The sequence below is a fragment of the Taudactylus pleione genome, unplaced genomic scaffold, assembly GCF_031769625.1.
Source record: "Taudactylus pleione unplaced genomic scaffold, aTauple2 ptg000270l, whole genome shotgun sequence".
Classification (NCBI taxonomy): Eukaryota; Metazoa; Chordata; class Amphibia; order Anura; family Myobatrachidae; genus Taudactylus; species Taudactylus pleione.
The window spans coordinates 6,414,854-6,438,182 of NW_028284672.1; positions in this window are offsets into that span (position 1 = coordinate 6,414,854).

Below are 23,329 nucleotides of genomic sequence, written 5' to 3' on the forward strand. Positions count from 1 at the left end.
GATGGGAAGAGAAGAGCATGGAGAAGGAAAGGAACTGCTCAGGATCCAAAACATATCACCTCATCAGTGAAGCATGGTGGTGGTAGTGACATGGTGTGGGCATGTATGGCTGCCAATGGAACTGGTTCCCTTGTATTTATTGATGATGTGACTGCTGACAAAAGCAGCAGAATGAATTCTGAAGTGTTTCGGGCAATATTATATGCTTATATTCAGTCAAATGCTTCAGAACTCATTGGACGGCGCTTCACAGTGCAGATGGACAATGACCCGAAGCATACTGCAAAAGCAACCAAAGAGTTTTTTAAGCTAAAAAGTGGAATGTTATGCAATGGCCATGTCAATCCCCTGACCTGAATCCGATTGAGCATGCATTTCACTTGATGAAAACAAAACTGAAGGGAAAATGCCCCAAGAACAAGCAGGAACTGAAGACATTTGCAGTAGAGGCCTGGCAGAGCATCACCAGGAATGAAACCAAGCGTCTGGTGAGGTCTATGTGTTCCAGACTTCAGGCTGAAATTGCCTGCAAAGGATTTGCAACAAAGTATTAAAAAGTGAAAGTTATATTTAGGATTGTTTAGTTTGTCCCATTACTTTTGGCCCCTTAAAAAGTGGGAGGCACATATAGAAACCGTTGTAATTCCTATACCGTCCACCTGATTTGGATGTAATTACCCTCAAATTAAATCTGAAAGTCTGCAGTTGAAGCACATCTTGTTTGTTTAATTTCAAAGCCATTGTGGTGGGGAATAGAGGCCAAAATATGAAAATTCTGTCAATGTCCCAATATTTATGCACCTGACTGTATATATATATATATATATATATATATATATAGTGAAAAAATATAAGGAACAGTGCCAAATAACATACGTCTAACAATATAGAAAATTCCCCAAACACAATAAACCGCAAAGCCCTCCCAGAAAGGGCGTCAGATTAATACCAAGTAAAAATATGGGTAATATTGTGAGCAATTGTGAAAGAATGTATGGTAGGTACAGCGACCTGCAAGTTTGCTCAGATAAAGTGCTTAATATATTAAAGTGCCAATGCCATATAAAAAATGTGCAAACATAAATATATTAAAAAGGGGAGTACACAATTTATTAGTGATAAAATAAAGATCTGTAAAATAAACAAACATAAAAACAACAATAATTCATCAGCTGCTAGAGAAAAAAATACTAAGTCTAAAATGGTTAAAAATTAGTATTTAGAAAATATTTTAGTAGTAATTTTTTTTTTTTTTTAAAAAGCTTATCTTAATTCAGGAGAATAAAAGTTCAAGTGGCAAGAGTATGGCGCTCCCTATATACTATATATCTACATAACTTCTAGGAGCGACAGTGGAAAACATAATCATATTTTTTTATTTTCTTTTTAATGTTGAAATGTTGGGTTACACTTCCTGGTGTTTTTTTCCTAGGCAACTCAAACATGCTTTCAATTGCATGTTACTATATATGAAACAGACAGCATGACTGACTAACATTAGCAGTAATGAACCACTTGAAGTAGTATGTATTGACTTTCTGTCCATTGAGTGAGCTGAGCGAAATATCAGCAGCATGTTAGCAATGACAGGACCACTTCACGCCATCTTTGCAGTCTATGCTACAAGAGTGTAAATAGCAATAACAACTATGAATGTGTTGTGGGAAAAATCCTTCATACTGTATACTGTGAACTGACAGCTCAAGGACATGACGTTGAGAGTAGATTGCTACAAGAACTCTGCGGTATTCAGAAATCTCAAATAGCTCCTTACTGTACCAACTACAAGGAGATCCACAGCCAGAAAAATTCAGTGTTACCCTTCTCAACATGTTAGTCATCCTGGACCCAAAAATTAAATGACAGTAGGGCTGCTACATTTTCCTGTTGACTTATGTTTTAGAAAATCCCATGCTTCCAACACATTAAATGAAAGAAAAATTAGCAGCTCTTAATATTGCAGCTAATATTGCAGCTGTATTTCAAGCTACACATATGGCCACTGTTCCCATCGAAGCTGCATACAGACTGAGAAAAACGTGTGAAAAGCCTGAGCCCAATCACCTTCTTGTGTACACCCCATGACAAGACAAGAACTAGGATGCCGAACTTCCCTTCTGTTGTGACCACTTGTGACAGTTTGCACAAGCAGATCACTATTTCACATACTATCCTGTATTGTAATTGATAATCTTGCTCTGGCTCTTATGAATATGCTCGGCAAAATTTAAATACAGAGAAGCTCATCATCCTTTACATTTTGAACACACAATATTCTGCCAATGTTTTATGTGTTTGTGAAATATGCTATACTATTTGCTGTTTTCCTTCTGTGTTTCTCTATGTTTTCAGATACACTCCTTTGCTGGCTAAGGAATAAAGAATGTACTACTGTTAGATTTATTGTGATACATATGTATTGTTATAGGTATTATTTATTCTGACATGCTGTAACATAAAGTGAACATTTTGCTGGTTATGAATGCTATGTATGAACATTCCTTTTCTACTATGTTTAGATACATCATGTGATCTTATATGTAGTGTACTGTATTAATGTGTCTGGCACAAAACATGCATCTACTGTAATCAAAACAGAATCTTACACTAGCCTTATGTGACACACAGATCTATCAGGACACAAATGATTTAAGGTCGGTGCCAAAGGGTTCCCAGAAAAGCAGCCTGGAGAGAAAGGGATGATCCCAACACACCCTAAAGTGGAACTTTTGAAGTATTGACCATATCTCTGGCACTTAAATGGGGAATGGGATTGAAATGCCGGCGGCTGTGTAGCCGCCGGTTCAAATCCCGACTGCTGCTGCCCGACAGGATGAAGATACCAACAGAGGCATGTAAGTACCCTAACCTTCCCTGTCCTCCTCCTAACCCTAACCCTTCCTTAGTGGTGCCTAACCCTAACCTCCCCCCTAGTGCCTAACCCTATCCTCCCCCCGGGGGGGCCTAACTCTAACCCCTCTTACCGCTTCCTAAACCTAACCCTCCAGGGAGGTGCCTATCCCTAACCTCTCCCCCGCAGCTAACAGGACGGGCAGCCTGTGCTTACCTCGTTCGGGCATGTGTCCTCCTCGATTCTGGCGTCGGGTTTATGATAGGCTTCGGTATTTCGATGCCTATCATGAATCCTTTGCCGGCATTCAGCAGTTGGGATTGTGACCGACGGCCGGTCACATAACTACATCCCCTTAAATGGATGTTAACCCTAGATAGTGGTCTCGAGTGGTAAATTTGGTAATATGGGAGTGAATATACAGTAACTTTTACTCACTAACAATTTGAGCTACCAATAGAGTCAAAAAGTTACCAGCAAGTATATAAACTAAATTTGGTGCTTTTATTAATAATATACAGATCAGATTTATGTCCTGGATTAACAGTATATAAGGTAAAAAAATATATTTTTTTACTATTACAGACAATAAAAATGATGTTTATAAAAATAGTAAAAAATAGAAATAAAAAAATGTACTTTTAGTACAGTATCACAAGATAAATAAAAGCATATAATTGATACATTTAAAAAATAAACCATAAAATGAAATAAAAAGTCTCACCGAGATACTGCTTGCAGCAACGAGTTTCACGCCACCTAGCAACTTCTTTAGGCAGTGGAGGATATATGAGACATATTTAAATAATGACCAGTTTATATAGGCAACGGTTATTTGAGAAAACTAGGTAAGAATAGTGGATGTTAGAGCAGTTAACAAATAAACAATGATTTTAAAATGAGCAAAACTTTAGAAAGCTTAAAGACTCAGTGTATTAAGGAAAAAAGTTTGATATGAAGAAATGTGAGGTTTTCAATAAATGGTAAACAAGATGCCTAAACTATGGATAGGACTGTAGAACATAATGGTGTCATAGAGAATAAATCAGTAAATAGAATAGGGAGGAGATGTATAAAGGATTTCAAATAACCCAAGATTGCCAGAATATATACTGTACAAAAGATAACAATTTAATTGGAGACGTACTTTGTATATTTACTAACCTGTGTATTAACTTTCACCATTTTATAAATAGATTTCTACTTAACACTGCACCAATCTTCTTTCAACCTTTTTTAATGATGTTCCATGTCTAGATCCTGGCGCCAACATTGGGCCTGATTCAGATGTGGACGCTAATGTCATCACAGCTGCGATTTCTCATGGATTGCAATTGCAAAAATGTGCTAATGACCAATGGCGTCTCCAGAGGTGGGGCTGCAACACAGTCCAAAATTGAAATAGGGGAGCCATATCCACTGCCAGTAAGTCTCGGCTGGTGATGTTTGTGTGGCTCCCTTATTTGAATTTTGGACTGTGCTGTATCCCCACTTCAGGAGCCACCACTGCTAATGACCCATTCGCCATCTAATGTTTAGAGGCATCCACTGAGAGCATCTCACATCTGCCGCTCATGCATAATACCAGAAACATCGGAAACATTGAACGCAGATCAGGAGGTATATTTACTATGGTTTGATTAGAAATTCATTTTTATGTATCACTGAATCTGAGATCGAATTGAACTTGAACAGCAAAATCCCTCAGTAAATCTCAAATTTACAAAGAATGGATTTTACTTTAGATTTTCAACTGAAATTCGATCTGGTTTCAGTTTAAGAAGGGGTTTGCTGTTCAATTTTGCATGTTCATGTCCAAATCGAACAGCAAATCCCACTCCAAAATTAACTTCAAAACCCCAAATGAATAGAACTGCTTCATGCTTTCATTTTCAGCATGAGCAGTTCGTTTTCACACAGATACATGCATACATCAGTGAGATGAATGCATGTATCTTTCTGTAACAAGCTTGAAAAGAGTTAATGTTAATTTTAAAAAAAATTGACGTGGGGTCCCCCCTAAGTAGCAAAAGGCCCCAGACTTTTCATTGCCAGTCCTGGTTGTGTTCCCCCTGTACTTAGCACAACCAGCACTGGCCTCTGATCAAGTCCTGGTTCTGGAATTACAGGGGAAAAAGCGTATGGTTCCCCTGTAATTTCCACAACCAGCACCAGAACCTTTATAGCGGGGGACTGATACCACAGCCAGGGGTGCCCTTTCACCGGGCCCCCAGCTGAAGCATCAGCTCTGACCGCTAGTCAGCTAGTCAACCCAGGGGTCCCCCACTCAGGGCACCCCTGACCTAGGCTGAGAGGCCGGGGCTATCCCCGCCACCCCTGTACTTACACAACCAGGACTGGCTATGAAAAGTCTGGGGCTGGTTATCTATTTAGGGGGGGACCTCACATCTTTTTTTTAACATTAACTCCAAGCTTTTTACAGTAAGATACATGCATGCATCTCACTCATGTATGCATGTATCTGTGACAAATCAAACTGCTCATGCTGAAAACGAATGCATGAAGTTCTTCTATTCATTTGAGGATTTGCAGTTCGAGTTAGAGTTAATTTTACATTCGATTTATAAATCGAGTGCTAGTAAATGAAGGGATCCTATTGTCCTCTGCTGTATGTGAAAACATCGATGTTTTTCAGAAATTCAATTTCATTTCAAATTCCTTTTTCTGTTCAATTTGACATTCGATTTTGCCTTTAGTAAATCCTTTCATAAAAAATTGAACAAAAATCGAACCAAAATTTAATGCAAAATCGAACAGAAAACAAATTCGAACTTTAGTAAATTTACCCCCAGGTGACCTTCATCCTTATGAGTAAGTCTAAGATGTTGCAGACACAGCAGGCCTCCAGATGAAAAGGGTTCTCCTGCTGTGATTAGGAATGCAGTGGTTACTTTATGGACACAAACAAAAAGATAGTAGGACGACTCTATACACATCAGCCAAAATACCAATACAATATCAAAATAGTATATTACATTTATTAAAAAAGCACATATAAATGTGTATCGAACAACAACATACTACAATCATAAAATATCAAGGACTCTCCTGTAAATGTATATAAAACAATGTATATATAATTGTCAGCACAAGCACAGGATAAATATTAGCCTTCTATATCCATATCAGCTATTGACACATACTGGAAGGTCCTCTGTATTCGTCAACTGGTTTAACTGCCAGCAGCAGCTTTTTCAACAGTACAGGTATAGAGATATGGCCAATTGCCTTCTAAAAATTAACTTTTATTACATATTATTAAAAAGGATGAGCAACTATAGATCAAAAAATAAACAAACAAACAATATGTTTATACATGAATCAAGGGAGATATAATTCTCCCATCAGGATTGTAAAAGCCAGGCAAGATAATACTAGGTTATTATAAATACATATGTGTTTTTAGCTGCAATATAATGTGTCGCCAATTGATCACGGTCTAGGCATATTATATCAAGAAAAATAAAAACATCACAGTCAATGCTAAAATCTATCTCATAATAGGGTAAATTCCCAATTACTGTCATGACGAATAGGACCATATGTTTATGCCTGCATGCACTTAAAGTTATACACAGTCATAAAGGTTATAGATATCCAGTAGATCATGCAAATATGTGTATACTGGACCTGACAGATCAATTTGTGTTTTCCAATACACAGCAATTGTAGGTATTGCTGCCCACAAACATCACATAGAAAAAATCAGATGCAAAACAAAACAAAACTGGACCCCACTTGTTAATGTATGTTCCAATGATTGTAGCATATTAGTTATAGATGCTGCTGGTCATTGGCATCACAGGGAAGTATATTGAGGGCAAATGTAATTGGAACAATCAATTGTCCCTCTCAAGTAGTAAATGATATGCTGTAGTTTGGCAAAAGTCCAGCAATGTGTGTAATGATAGTGAGTAAAGTGGCTGTCAGGTTAGGTGGCCATCTGCCCTGATGCGCTGGGCAGTGCAGGGGGCATGCGCCACTTACCTGATCAGCATGCGGTCCTGAAGTGTAGTCTGCAGTGATGCCAATGGAGCAGGCGCATGCCGCTGTGTATGGTCGGAGAGCCAGAGTCACGTGTGCGCATCGAGTGACCCGGAAGTGTCTGTCTGACGCTCGTTTCGCCGATCACAGGCTTGTTCACAGTTGCATGATCTACTGGATATCTATAACCTTTTTGACTGTGTATAACTTTAAGAGCATGCAGGCATAAACATATGGTCCTATTCGTCATGACAGTAATTGGGAATTTACCCCATTATGAGATAGATTCTAGAATTGACTGTGATGGGGTTTTTTTTATAATATGCCTAGCCTAGGATCAATTGGCGACACATTATATTGCGGCTAAAAACACATATATATTTACAATAACCTAGTATTATCTCGTCTGGCATTTGACTTAGGCCCTGATTAAGAGCCGGACGCTCTGACAGAGCGCTCGCTCTGAATCAAGGCATCTTTTTTTTATGGAGCGGCCTCCTGGCCGCTCGCATTGCTGTGGGTTGCTACCCACAGCTAATGCGTGCGGCCAGGATGATGGTCAAGACCATCGCGACCATCGGGCTTGCGACGAGACCCTTGTGGTAAGGTCTCATGGCCGCAAGCCCCAGAGAGCTTTCGGCTCAAACAGGGCCGAAAGCTTTCCCACTGACATCACTTGTGATGTCAGTGGGGCCACCTCCAGATGGTAGGTGTTCTCATGGGCACGCCTCTGTCAGGGCAGCCACCCCCCCGGCCCGCCCACCAAAGGGGGCGCGCTGTCACTCAACATCGACAGCACGCCCCCTTTGGTGCGACACCCTGGAGCGACGGAGTGCCCGTTGCTATCCGGGTCTTGCGCATGCACACGACGGAGCCGGCTCCATCGTGCGCATGCACTCTGGGCCACCATCGACCCGGTTGTGAGCACTCAGCGCTTGCAACCGGGTCTGAATCAGGCCCCTAGTCCTTACCTTGTAAGATATAGTAGAGGGGATCATGTTTCAGCAACTGGTATATCACTCTGGAAAAATGGTGACTATTGCTCCTTTTAGGTAGGGCTGCATGCTAGGCTTAGTGTGGTGAACCTACTGGTAATTAGCTGGTTACTGTTTTGTGATCCTATATGTTGAGTTTAAAAGAGAAAATTCCTTTACTTGTGTCCCAGACCGGTGGATTATTTTGAAAAGCAGTCACTTGGTATAGCAAAAGAATAAAATATTTAACCCAAGTATAACATATGTTCATCTCAAGATACAGGTCAAGTTGTGCAACAAATTTTTACACAAGTCACATTACATGGACATATGTCGAATTCTAAATCAGGCCCTAAGGGGTGTATTTACTAAAGTGCAGGTATTTAGAAGTAGAGTTGTTGTTTAGAAGTAGAGTTGTTGCCCATAACAATTAATCCGATTCTAGCTATTATCTTCTAAAAGGTGCTAGATAAATGATAAGTAAAATCTGATTGGTTGCTATGGGCAACATCTCCACTTCTAAAAATCCACACTGTAGTAAATATAACCCTAAATACTGTATTCAATTAGGTGCGAAAAGATGTTTTCGGCAATAAAGTTTTAATTCCGGAAACTTTTCGCTGGTGCGGAAACTCAATGCAATGGAACCTGCGAAAAAGTTTTGCCTATGAATAGGTTTAGAAAAGAAGTGCAGAAGTGGGGTTTTGGGGTGCAAACTTAAGTAAACCACCTTGCACCCTTGGGACAGTCCCCCAAAGGTAAACTGTTCAAAAAAAGTTTAAAAAATACTTTAGATCACCCAAAAAAGTACTGTCTTTTGGGGGCAAAAAAGTCCAAATTTGGGGGACAAACTTAAAAACTAGTGAAATAGATTCCGGGGGGGGGGGGGCTAAGTATGCCCCAGGTGTTTTTAAGTTTGCAGGTGGTTGCAGCAGGTGGATTTTTTAAGTTTTTTAAATGTTCACTTTAGCAACTTTAAAATATGCTAGCACCCATTTTAATGTACCCCAAATTTGAAGGGACAACTTATTTTCCCCGCCAAAAATTGCTAAATACTATTCTGCACCACTTATTCAAAGACGCTAAATAGCAGCTATTGAGATCATTTAAGGACCCCAAATACCTTCACCATGCCTATTCGGGGGTATCTATAGGGATCCTCAATGTCAGTGCATCTTTTGGGGGGTGTCAGGCTGATTTCCCCAATCTGACAGTACTTTTTACATGTTACAGTTTTGCCGGGTCCCGTTTTAGCTGATTTCTAATTGAATACGGGGATAAGCAGGGACGAGCGCAATACTATTTTGCACTGAAAACCAGCGATGACGGCGAAAAGTCCGGCATGCCGGACTTTTCGCGGCTAATTGAATATGCCCCTAAGGGTCATACAGCCTCATGAAGTGACCAGGCAGGACCGACAGTTCCATTACCTTTCTGCAACTTGCAAGCAAATCATATGTCATATACAGTTACTTTTCTAGAAACATAAAAGCTCTCACTTTAATAATTACATCAATTTATTTCTGAATCAATAAACTGAAAAGTGTCATTGGTCAATCTCTTTTAGAAAAAGGTCACTTTTCTGCAGCTCCACCTCATTCTTGTCAGGTTATATTGTTCTTTAATATCAGAGAAATCTCTGTGCATTTTTTCTAAGTTACCTTGTCATTTCCCTTCTGAAGGTTCATTCAACAGATTCATCCTGGCAGCTCACAGTAATAGCTATGGCTTAAAATAAAGATACTGTTTAGATATCTTGTTTAAACAATGGTTTTAGTTCTGAAATCATATGCTGCTGTATAGAAGACTAATTATTGTGAAACCCTCCTATTTAGCAACAATAGAGTGCTCTGGGTAACAAAAGTACATATAGATATATTAAAGCTGTCAGTCAGGGGCTGTAGAGATAATGTTGCTTTTGGTGACTGTGGTGCAAATGAAGAAAGTACAAGACATTTTGTGAAGTTTTAGATGTTTTACAATAGGAACTCAAACTAGCCTTCATTCAGAACTTTTTCTAAATACTTGTAATATAGGGTACAGGAGTAAAAAGGAAGCACTCAAGGTTCCAAATAGTTTATGCTGAGACAGTCATTAAAGAGTTATTCCAATGTAATTTATTACACAAGCAATCAAACATAGGAGCTGATTCAGACCCGTTCGCTAGGAATGCGTTCGCTTGTAGCTGGCCAATTATCGCTTTCTGCGCATGCGTACACATCGAAATGCGCGTGCGTGAAACACTATGAGAGACCGGGAAGCGTTCGCTCGCTGCGCATAGACAGCCCAGCAGAGTGAGTGACAGGAGAAGCCATTTGTGGGTGGTGTCAGGGGCTGGCCACTTGAAACAGGGGAGTGGAGGTGCGAACGCAGGCGTGCCTGAGCGTCTTAATGCCGTGTAAGAGGCGTGCATAATTAACAGGCAGCATCATTGTACACGTCACCTGGTTGTATTTTTCACACTGAAGTGATCGCAGTGCTTGCGGCAGGGTATAGTAAACCTCAAGTGCTGCGATCGCATCCGATGGTACCAATGGTTTCATGCACTTCCTGGAGATGACTTGCGCAAGTGGGCATCTTAAGACAGGCTGGTGGGCGTCTGCATACTCAAAGTGATCGCACTCCAAGACATAGTGGGTGTGCTTATGCCTTTCTGTGCGATCACCTGCCTTGCTGGGTGTGTGCCGGATTTGCATACGCTGGGTGCGAAAGAACGCATCTAGCGAGCGGGTCTGAATGAGCTCCTGAGTTACTATACACAGAATGTAAGTTGTAAAGTGTACAGTAGGTATCAAAAATTATACATGTTGCATAACTCCAATCATTTGTTCACAAACAACACCATAAAATGTTAACACTAAAATAATACAGACATTTAGAGAAAAATATAATCTGGGTGCTTTCTATCACAGTAGACTGGACACATATATTTCAAAAGGCATCCTTATTATTATCTTATTCCCTTGTTTTGTGATATAAGGGAAAACCTATTTGTCCAGCCTGAAGTGCATAATTGATATCGTCTTGTAAAAAGCAATTTAGTTGCTGGTCAGTTGGTATAAAAAATACATATGCCAGTTCATTTAGTAATAATATCAATCAGAGGGTTACTTCATTGCACAAATAATACGGTGTTATTGTTTCAGATACAGTGCACTGTAAGAATAAAAAAAAAAAAATAGAAATATAAAAAGGATTGAATTCACCTGGAATCAGTATGTAATGCCGCCGGATCTATGCCCGGCAGATGAAATACCGACGCTGGAAGGCCAAAGCATGAAGATTCCGGCTGGGGCAGGTAAGTACCCTAACCCTTCCTTCTCCACCCCCTAACACTCCCTTAGTGGTGCCTAACCCTAAAACTCCCGGGGTGGTGCCTAACCCAAAGACCCGCTGGGGGTACCTAAAGCTAACCCCCCTCCCTGCACCCTAAACCTAACCCTCCTGGGGGGGTACCTAACCCTAACCTCCCCCCGTGGTTTCTAACCCTAACCCTCCCTCCCCATAGCCTAACCCTCCCCGGGGGGGTGCCTAGCCCTAAGTCCAACCCTGGGGTGCCTAAACCACCAAAGTTGCTTCCTAACCTTCCACCACTGTGGCTACATAATACGATTCTCCGATTACCTACGTTCTGGATGCCAGCCATCTGGGATTTAGACACCTATCTTTAGTACCAGGTCGGGCTTCCAGCGTCGGGATTCCATCAGTCGGTATTCCGGATGCCGGTAATTGAACTGCATCCCTCTCACCTCTGTGGTCAGTCCTGGGCAGGTTCACTAGTGTGAAAAAGTCTCACCACATTTGTTCAGTGGATTTTTCCTCCCATACTGCACGGCATTGATATGGTCTAGAGTTAGTGGAGTAACATCCACTTGCTGTGTATTAGTGGGGTAACATCCACTTGCCATGTAGGATAATTAGCTTGTTTAAATGTCTAGATAAAGGTGGTCAGACGATATTATCTTCACCATGCTGTATGTTCGTGGCTGGCTGGTCTCAGATGGGGTGGTGGGGACTGCTGGGGGTCGGCATCTGCAGTCGGTAGCTAGGAAATGCGTCAGTGACACTCTGTGATGCTGGATTCCTGGTTATGTTAGCCCACAGTCACAGTCACAGTCACAGTCATGGACTGCATTGGCAGTGTGCATGGAGTCCCGCTGACTGCCGCGGCACATAGCTGGGTACTCTGAAGTCAATTCGTCCTCGCGAGGTTGGGGTGAAACAGGGTACCTCAGTTTAATTTAGTCACAGGAATGATGCCTTGACGCATTTATTTACTTTAATAACCGGCAGTTTCCTCAGAAGGATCAGACATTTTGTGAAGTTTTAGATGTATTACAATAGGAACTCAAACTAGCCTTCAGAACCTTTTCTAAATACTTGTAATATAGGGCACAATAAACTGAAATGTTCTAATCTAATAGTATCCAATCCAATAGCATTAATCTAACTTAAGGTTGTGAACAGAAACTTTGTGGACCACATAGCAACATTTTGAAGGAACATTTGGATCATATTATGCCCCATAGTACTGCACTAGTTCACATTATGCCAAAAAGTGACCTCAATTCATATTATGCCACATTGTTGTGCCCCATTGTATATTAAGCCACAAAGTGCCCCTTAGTTCATGTTATGGCACCTTGTATTGGTCCCAGTTCACATTATGCCATATTGGAGTGCTGCCAGTCCATATTTTGCCATATTGTAGTGCCTCATTGTATATTATGCCACAGAGTACCCACAGTTCATATTATGTCACCTTGTAGTTTCCCCAGTTCACATTATGCCATGTTGGTGTGCTACCAGTTCATATTATGACACATTGAAGTGTAGGACCCCCTTAAGGAAAAGCTTCAACTCTGACACAATATTTCATTAACTGCTTCAGAAGACTAAGACCCATATTCAATTAGCAGCGAAAAGTCTGTTTCCGGACTTTTCGCCAACATCAGAGGTTTTGGGTGCCCCCACTTAACCCTGTATTCAATTCCAAATCATCGAAAACGGGTCCCGGCGAAAATGAAATCGTTGAAAAGTGCTGTCATTTTCGGGGAAATCAGGCTGACACCCCCAAAAGATGTTCTGACATGGGTGATCACTATGGGTACTCCTGAATATCCCTGCTAAAGGATGTGTGGTTTTTAAACGGTCTCAATAGGTGCTGTTTTGCATTTTTAAGAAGGTGGTGAAGAATAACATTTAGGATTTTTTTGGGGAAAAATAAGTATTCCCATCAAATTTGGGTACTTGAAAATGGGTGCAAGCATATTTTAAAATTGCTAATATGAAATTTTAAAAAACATGAAAAATCCACCTGCCGCAACTACTTGCAATAAAAAAAAACACCTGGGGCATACTTGGGGACCCCCCTGAATCTATTTCACTAGTTTTAAGTGCTTTTTTTCGTGTCTCCTAAGGTACTTTTAAAATAAAACAAATTACACAGATTACCTTTGGGGGACTGTCCAAGGTGGTTTTTAGAAGTCTGCACCCCAAAACCCCAATTCTGCACTTTTTCTCGCCACCTATTCCTAGGCTCTGATGCATTGACTTTTCGCACCAGCGAAAAGTCGGACAAATTGAATATGGGGATAAGTGGAACCAGCGAAAATGACATAATAGGCAAAACTTCGCTGAAAATGGCTTTTCGCAGCCTAATTGAATATGGTCCTAAGTGATATAATATTTCAATAGAAGCATGTCTATGAGATCTATGCCTTAGTTCACCACAATATCAAATGCTGGATCTAATTTAAAAATTGGTAAAATATCTCCATAAAGCTACATATTTGTCTACACTGCAAGAAAATGTCAGCCGCAAAAGTAACAATTTGTTTCTTAGAATCTCAATTTGGAAAATCAATAGAGCATCTCTATGTAACAGTTTGCTATATTAAAGCTTTAGCATAATCCTTAAGGTAGAGATTTCCAGGAAAAACTGGTACATAGTTTTGGAGATATGAAGCAAAACTCAACATAGAAAATGCCGTCTACAATGGAATAGCATTATTAATGGGCATTATGAGGGCTGCATGTGGACCTGCACATGTATGCAGTGCGGATGGGCACATGGGTGCATCGTGGAGGGTCACATGTATGCAGTGTTGAGGGGCAGAACAGGGGTGGGGAACCTTTTTTCTGCCGAGGGCCATTTTGATATATATAACATTATTCACGGGACTGGTGCAGACCATGCCCCCTCCATGTGACATCACAATGCCGGTGATTACAGCAATGTCTGGGACATCCTGAGGATGCTCCGGGGAACTTTAAGGGCAGCGGTGTGACCGCCTGAAGTATCCTAAGGACGCTCCAGGCAGGCACTGCTGCATAGATTCTGGCTGCAGGGTGCCATTCTAGGCACACTGCTAGCAAGATGATGCTAGCAGAAAAAAGCTCAGAGGGCCAGACTAAATGATTCAGTGGGCCTTATATGGCCCCCGGGCCTAAGGTTCCCCATCCCTGGAGTAGAATGACAAGTGTGCAGTTTGGAGGGGCACATGGGTGCAATGTGGAGGGGCGTATGTATGAAGTTTAGGTTACATGTTTGAGCTTTCAGTGTTTGGGTGTTTCTTTCTCTTCTTACAGCTTGATGGCCACATAGACTGCTGTTAATACTTAATTTAAATCTTTTGCCACTGTTCTCTACAGGAGAAAGTAGACCCTGATGGGCCAGATGTACCAAGCTCTGAAAAGTGATAAACTGGAGAGTGATAAACCACCAATCAGCTCCTGTCAGTTTCAAAAACAGCCTGTAACATGACAGTTGGGAGCTGAGTGGTTGGTCTTTTATCACTCTCCAGTTTATCACTTTTCAGAGCTTAGTACATCTCCCACTATCTTGTATGTGACTTGCTCTATAGAAAAAGTAGAATTACTACTTCTAACATAATATGACTTGCTATCCTAGGGGAATTCACATGTAGCTAGACCCCCCCAACCACCAGAAAGAGAGACCTTTTACACAGTCAGACTTAAATACTGGGCCAAGAGTCTTTAACATAATATAATTGCAGCAGCCTATCCATAATCTCTGAGTCACCATTAATTCCATTGACAATCCAACATCTTACATTTAAATTTGAAATTAAAGCTATGGGGCTACATTTGACCACATACAGATATTATCCACAGTAACTTCTGATTAAAATGGATACATTAAACAGTGACTCATCTATAGGCAATTGTAAATAAATTGTTTCATCTTAACTTAATGGACTACTTCTTAATACTGGAAAGGGTCCATAAAGCCACCTGCCTCAAGGGATTGTCACTGAAATTACGAGGCTGCATTTCCACAGTATGGAAGAGGATATAATGCAGACGCTTATAGAAACCATCTGAAGGTTGGTGGAGTCCCTCCTCAGCTGGAACTTGATACTTGACATCTAGCACTTTCATTAAAATCCTGTTTCAGATGACCTTTGTTACAGCATAGGGTTACCTTCATATATGGATTGAGGATACAAGCGGACACATCCTCAGAGCTACTGTATGTTCAAGAGTTCCTGTGAGATGGAAAACAAAAAGCTCTTATTCACATCTTGCGAGACTAAGGCCCTCATTCAGAGGCGGTCGGAGGATGCAAGTGGTCGCTCAGAAACTGGACAGCCGCTTGCATCCTGACCGCCTGCCTCTGTTTCAGTCGTTAGGCTGTGGGTTTACACCCACAGCTCTAACGACCGCTCGGGTGATGGTCGCGATGGTCAGAGACCATCGCGAGCATCGGGGTTTACGACGAGACCCTAGGTTAGGGTCTGACTTGTCGTAAGCCCCGGAGAGCTTCCAGCTCTGTCAGAGCCGGAAGCTCTCCACTGACATCACTTGTGATGTCAGTGGGACCTCCCCCAAATGGTAGGCGTTCCCATGGGAATGCCTCTGTTAGGGCTTCCAACCCCCTGGCCCGCCTTCCAAACGGGGCGAGCTGTCAATCAACATTGACAGCTCGCCCCCTTTGGAAAGAGAGCCGGCTCCCTCGTGCGCATGCGCACTGGCCAAACATCGAGGCGGCCGCGCGGTCGTAGACCGTACGGCCGCCTCTGAATAAGGTCCTAAGTGCTCCACACCCTGCACACTTCAATGTATGGGAGATGCGGGATATACCTTACTACCAGAGCTGCCCCTTTTGATGGGTGCCAACTCCAATGCGACTTATCATTCAAACAGTCACCTGCACCAGAAGAAAATATAAATCAATTATGTAAAATGTATCTCAGGCTTGTCAGTCTCTCTCAGCTGCACTCAGCCCATTGGATCAGCTGGGTGCAGGGGAGGCAGGTCTCTTAGGTAGACCAGGCCCCATAGCAAAAGTACCCCCTTCACCCACTGTAGTTGCACCCCTGTATGCAAGTAATACCCAATTCACTATTGTAGTTATTCTAATAATCAGAATAATATACTAGAAACCAACTCATTAACAGGTAAGCTAGGTTCAGAGAGATCGGCGCTTTCCACTTAATTTCTCAATATATTTGCATGCAACTAAAAAGAGTTCACAGAGGACCGTCCGTGGGTTGTAGCCATGGTAAGCTGTGCGATAGGCTGGATCTGGTTGGTAAGGATAATACATCTGATTTCAAGGTTAAAATTGCATGGCAATGTCTAGAGAAAGAATTGCATTAAAGAATTGATAGGAGAATCTTACAATTATTCATAGAGCACTGGGAAATTTCAGGCATAGTTCTGCAATGCCAGGTATCTTCAGGCTTGAGTTTGTAAAGCGAAGGCAAGGGTCTTGACTATAGCCCAGAAGATCAGATGAAAGACCCAGAAAACTACATGACATTTTGAGAATTTGCAAACAATTTGTAAACAAACAAAAATATTGAGAACATCACCTGATTCAGTATTGGGTTTCCCATAGGTCCAGGGCTTAAAGTGGTCCTGGAGAGGTGGCGGAGCTCATCTCCCCCGCCGTCTACTCCCCATTTCCCCATCCCCCCCCGCCACGCTAGTATGACAGGCCAAAACAAGTGTGAAAACTGTTCTTTACACACACACTATTGTGTTTAGGAAACAGTAAAGTGAATGGCGGGGGAACTGGGGGCCGCCTAGGCCCCGTAAGCTCTAGGGGCTATGACAGTGTGAAATACATTTTAGATGCATTTTTAGCACTCATGCCATCAGCTGAGACTACAATGTTAGATCACTTAAAAAGAAAAAAAAAAGTTCTAAATCATCAGTGTTATTTTCTGCCTTGCCTCTGAGTTTTTTAATGGGGTCCCCACAAACTAGTCTATGTCATTTGGATGCCCAATGTTTTTTTGCAACCCCTATGTAATTGTCTTTGCTTGATCTTTTCCTTACCTATATGCTGGTTTCTCTGAAATTGAGTCCCCCTAGGCAGACTGAGTGGCTCTCTGTCTGTGGGACTTCTGTGATGAGACTTGGTGGAGGTGGAACTAGTTCCACCTACCATGAGAGGTGACGGAACTCAATTCCACCCCATTCCTGCCCACTTTAATTCCTGCATAGGTCCCATTGAGGTAATCTAGTTTCTGCACTGACACTTATGTACAGTAGTTAGCATTGCTGACACACAACACTGGTGCAACAGGTTCAGTTCGAGACAGGATACTATCTGTGTGAAGTTTACATGTTCTTTTTTTTTTGTTTTCTACAGACACTTGGTACAGTAGATTAAGTTACTTCTGATGAAAGAAATCATTAGTGTCTGTGTTTTGTCATGTGCTTGTGTAACATGAAATATCAGCTCAAATAAGCACTTATGCAAATGGCTCAATATTTTCTGTAAAGTGCTGTAGAATATGTTGAGATTTTACAACTAAACATTATTATTAATAATATTACTAACAATATCTAATAATAATATTGCTACTATTTGTTCCCCAACCCCTCACAGATATATTGCAAAGCATGTAAAGCCCTCATAGTGCGGCTATGTCATTACACAAACACTCAGCAGTATGTCCTAAAACACACTATGGGGTCTATTTACTAAGTGCGGGTTTTTAGAAGTGGAGGTTTGTTGCCTACGGCAAACAATCAGATTCTACTTATCTAGCACCTTCTAGAAGATAATAACTAGAATCTGATTGGTTGCTATGGGCAAGAGCTCCACTTCTAAAAACCTTCACTTTAGTAAATATACCCATTAGGGGCTGATTCTGAATCAAACAAAAGTGGCTATATTGGCATGATGCCAAGGGCACCAGATATACTACCTTATGCTACATAGAGATAATGCGAGGATCCCTATAGCTTCATGAGGGTAGCAGCTGAGAACATTGTTTTCCATCCACGGCCGCAACCGTCGTTATCAGTAACGGCACTTACACCTATCCTATGCTGGGTCCAAGAGATCCATCAGAAACAGGCTTCCTAGCACTGTATGCTTGTCCCAAAATAGCACTGAAGTGTAGCGATACATCCACAACACGCCCATGGCACTCCCATGAGACGGATCTCTTGCAGACGGCCACTTAGTATCTGCCCAGTTACAGCCTGGAAATGTCAATTTCACGTATAGAGAGATTCGGCTAAGATCCATTCCTCTCTGTTTCAATCACCCAGAGATAAGCAAAGATAACCACTTCTATTTATACGCAGGATGCTAAAACTCCTTATTTGTGGCCCTGAAAGGAGCAAAGTCCAATTCAGATTGTGGCCTTATACTGCACATGAGAAGCCTTTGCTTTGATATGCCATGTTTCCTGGCGCTTGAAAAAAGGGTTTCATTCTTAATCTGTAGACAATGGTAATGTCACTAAAGGAAACATACTTAATTCATGATCAGATCATAGTCACAGCGCTAACGATCGGACCTGGGTATGGTGATCCTGATTCAGATTTGTACGTTATTGCTGCCGCAGTTGTGATTTTTGCAGTGAGGATTCGCAAAAATATGCTAATGGAAAAGCCACCGGGACTTGTACTGAGACACCCACCTGAGCCACTGTAGCTGTCCACAACTGCTTACACATACGCAGCATCGGACGCAGATCATGCAACATCGACTCCTTGAGTGAGTCTATGATCACTCAGAATGGGTGCCATAACTGAGATACCGGTGCCCTGTTTCCTGCTTATGGGATCGCAGACGCAGGATATGATATGCACCGAAATTGTCGAGACACACCTGCGTTTTTAGCCAACACTTCTTGATTCCTCCCCCAAATGCGCCCTAAATGTCCATCATACTGAGAATAAAGACTCACAATGTGTGACACAGGGGCATTTCTAGAGAGGAGGGGGCCCATGTGCAGTCACCGACGCTGGCCCCCTCCTCTCTGTCCAGTGGCTGGCAGCGCACTGAGCTGTGCACGGCCAGCGCCAAAGTTATAGACTCTGAGTGCACCCAGAGTCTATAGAGTAAGCGCAGGTCACTATGAAAATGGCCACAGCGGCCATTATCCCTGTACTGCGCATGCGCAAATGACAGGAAGATGGGCGCGGACTCCGGAGAGGTAAGTAATACTATGGGTGCAGGGTGTGCGGTGTGCCCCGCACAACCTGCATCCATTATAGATACGCCCCTGGTGTGACAACAGCAATGTACCTCGACACATGCGTAGTGTGACTCAGACGTATGCGCAGTGGTAATAAATTGCTCCATTTGTGAAAACATCAGCATAATGCACAACGCTGAATCAAGCGCAATACCAACTAAAAAAGTTTTTTTTAATCTAAACGTATAAACAGATAATCACTAGATCATTCCACCGACGTTATCACATATATTTTTAGATGAAGATGTTGACCAGATTGGTCCATGCTAAAATGAGGTCTAACAGTGTTTAAAGGGCAAATACTTTCCTTTGTTACTGTTTGAACGGCAGTTTATCGCTAGTGATATACTGTAGCACAGACACTTCTAGAGCACATTGTTACAGGCTCTACAGTTGCTGATCTCTCCTATTTGCATCAAATTATAGCCTATTTCATGCCTAAATTGCTTTTTTCTTTGTCAAGCTAAATAGTATATTGAATTTATCTATGTTCATCTTTTAACTATAACAGAAAATTAGCTGTGTACTTACATTTATCAGACAGTTGTTACAATCGTGTTGAAAAAGCTATTGTTTAAGTATAGTTATTTTCTTATATATAATTTACCTATAATTATAATATTAAGCTTTTGTAGTTTATCTTAACCGTATGCTGTGTACAATTCTGCAAAGGTGCTATAACTACACATGTGTAGAGCTGCACATAAATATTAATGTCAAACAAAAACCCCAATTCTGCACTTCTTTTTGACACCTATTCATAGGCGAAAATTTATCGCAGGTGCCATTGTATTGAGTTTCCGCACCAGCGAAAAGTCTTCGGAATTGAATACGGAGGAAACTTTTTGCATGGCGAAATGACATCACTCGCGATACTTTTCCGCAGAATAGAACTTATCGCGGCTAATTGAATACGGCCCTGTGTTTGAAAAGTGACAGTTAGGAGCTGATTGGTTGGTACCTTATCTAACTCTCTCTACTTTATCTCTCTCTAAGTCTTAGTACAACAACCCCTATAACAGCACGATGATGACTGCTTGAGCCAATAATAATTAGCTAGCTTGTGATTTGCTGTGTCAGTATTTACCTTCCCAGTTAATTTCAAATAATGTAATTTTAGTTTTTGTCGCCTAATAGGGTTGATTTTTTTTTTTTGTTATTGTATTTCCACTTGGACAACATTATGGATGAAGATTTCTATGGAATGACATATGATACGAAGATTTGGCATTTAATAAAATTGGGTATGGGGGTATTTTAATTTCAAGGTGGAACTATCACCACTGCAGGAACAATGTCTGCTATGGGGCCCGGCAGAGGCGTCACTAGGGTTGGTGTCACCTGGTGCTGTAATGCACGGTGACACACCCCCCTCTCCACCAAAAAAAAATAAAAAATCAGGACCAAGGTGCGCAGTAGTGCCCATTTTACACAATGACCACATGATTGACCCTTATATACAATGCCCATAGTAGTAGTGCCCCTTATTTAATGCCCTCAGTAGTAGTGCCCATTATGCAGTTCCCCCCTTAGTAGTACCCCTTTATGGAATGCCCCCTGTAGTTGTGCCCAATATGCAATGCCTCCTGTATTAGAGCCCATTATGCAAGGCCCCCTGTATTATAGCCCTTTATGCTGTTGCCTCAGTAGTGCCCCTTATACAATACCCCCAGGAGCTCCTCTTATGCAGTGCTTCTAGGAGTGCCTCCAGACAGTAGTGCCCTTATACAGTTCCCCCAGTAGTGCTCTTATGCAGTGCCCCTTATACAATACCCCCAGGAGCTCCCCTTATGCAGTGCCCCCAGTAGGGTCCCTTATACAGTATGCCCAGTAGCACCCCTTATGCAGTTACCCCTATAGTGCCCTTATACAGTACCCCAGTAATGCCCCTTATACAGTACCCCCAGTACCGCCCCTTATGCAGTGCCCCTTCCCCTGTGCAGTCAGTCAGTACTTACCTCTCCTCACGACCTGCTGGCCTGCACTGGGTCTCTCCGGGTGGGGTGCGCACTTGACTTGAGACGTCCCTCTTGCACTTGCTTGGCAGCGCGCTCACAGCAGGCCCATAGTCCCTCCTCCTCCTCCTACAAGCTGAGCGGCTCCCAGAATTACTTGCGGAGCCGGCGTGCACGATGACGTCATCGCAGCCAGCGTCCAGAAGAACCACACACAGGCACAGAGATTTTCTGTACCTGTGTGTGGCTCTGGACGCTGGGTGTGGTGAGACTGAGAATGTGCAGCACAGCAACAGCAGCTGATACCCAGCAGTGGTGGCGGCGGGCAGAGCAGAGGACGGACCACCGGCAGGACTGACCAGCGGCAGGACGGACCATCGGCTGGATGGACCAGCGGAAACTGAGAACAGAACAGTCTTCGGCTCCAGCAGCTCATGGTCGCTGCCGGCAGTGGTTCCGTGGGTGTGCGGCCCGCGGGTGTGGTGTGCTGCTCTTCTTTTCAGGAAATTCTTTAAAAAAAGGCATCAGTGTAGCTAAAATTTTCTAACACCCACTTTGTTCTTCAAAGAGGAGAGCTGGAAAGGAAGGGTGGTGTGGCATCCTATGGGCCCGTGACTGCCAAATTCTGTCCCTGATTGTGAGTGCCACATTAGATTACCTTCTAGTACATAATTTTTGGAACTACGGGTTACACTGCTGTCGCAGGCAGCCATGGACATGCTGGCTTCTGTAGCTCCATGAGCACCAGTATCTCCTAGCAATCCATGGCTTCTGGAACTTGCTGCAACTATACCTGCGAGCTGGGATCCTGCTACCCGCCAAACCTGCGGGGTAAGGAAGTGCTACACTGCCATTCAGCATGGGACTGGTTTGGCTCTGGGAGACGACCCACTCATTTATTTCTTCTGTTCTCTCTACAGGGGCTTCAGTCTCATGATGAACTGACTGGTCCTGAAGCACATTATGACAGGCAGACCCTACACTGTGGTTTTCTATATTAAAATGTGACCATCTCAACCTACCAAAGCCTTGAACTGGTTAAAAAAAAAATTCAGGGAATCCAAAGGTTTTTGGGCCCCTGCTTTGGCAGAAGCCAGTGCCAGACTTATGGGTCTAATTACTAAGCAGTGTTAAGAGACAGAGAGCCTCATTCAGAGGCGGTCGTAGGATGCAAGCGGTCGCTCAGAAACAGGGTGGCCGCTTGCATCCTGAACGGCCACCTCCATGTCGGTCGTTAGGCTGTGGGTTAACACCCACAGCTCTAATGACCGCTATGGGAGATGGTCGCGATGGTCAAGACCATCGCAACCATTGGGGCTTACGACAAGACCCTAGGGTAGGGTCTCATCAACCTTAAGCCCCAGGGAGCTTCCTGCTCTGCAAGCGTTCCGAAAGGAACGCCTCCATTTGGCCGGGCACACCCCCAGCCCAGCCCAGCAAACGGAGCAAGCTGTCAATCAACATCGACAGCTCACTCCATCTGCTTCGAGCCCGCTAACGACGGGTGATCCGTCGTTAGCGGGGGCTCGCGCATGCGCACGACGACCGACTCTGAATAAGGTCCAGAGTGAAAAGTGATAAGAAAGTGATAAGGTGCCAGCCAATCGGCTCCCAACTGTCATTTTTCAAACACAACCTGTGAGATGACAGTTGTGAGCTGATTGGCTGGTACCTTATCACTTTCCACTCTGTCTCCTAACACTGCTTAGTAAATATACCCCTTAAGCTTAGTAGTAACCAGTCCCGGAGCTTAGCAATATTGCAGGTTATTAATTTGATTGAAGGGCTGGGCAAGTTTTATGTTTTTTTTTAGTATATATTAAATAGTAGTGATACATGCTGATGTTGTCACTATCATCAGCATATAACTTTACACCAACCTCAGGTGTGCTGCTGTTTTTTACATGGATCTTTATTTACCTTACCTGTCGTAACTATTTTTATTATGGACACACTATATAAAATTAATTTACATAGAATTACAATCAGTGTAGCTTTTCTAATCTTAGAGAGTATACCAATGCTGGAAAGATGCAGAACAGGGCAAATACTGAGGACCTGATTCATTACGGA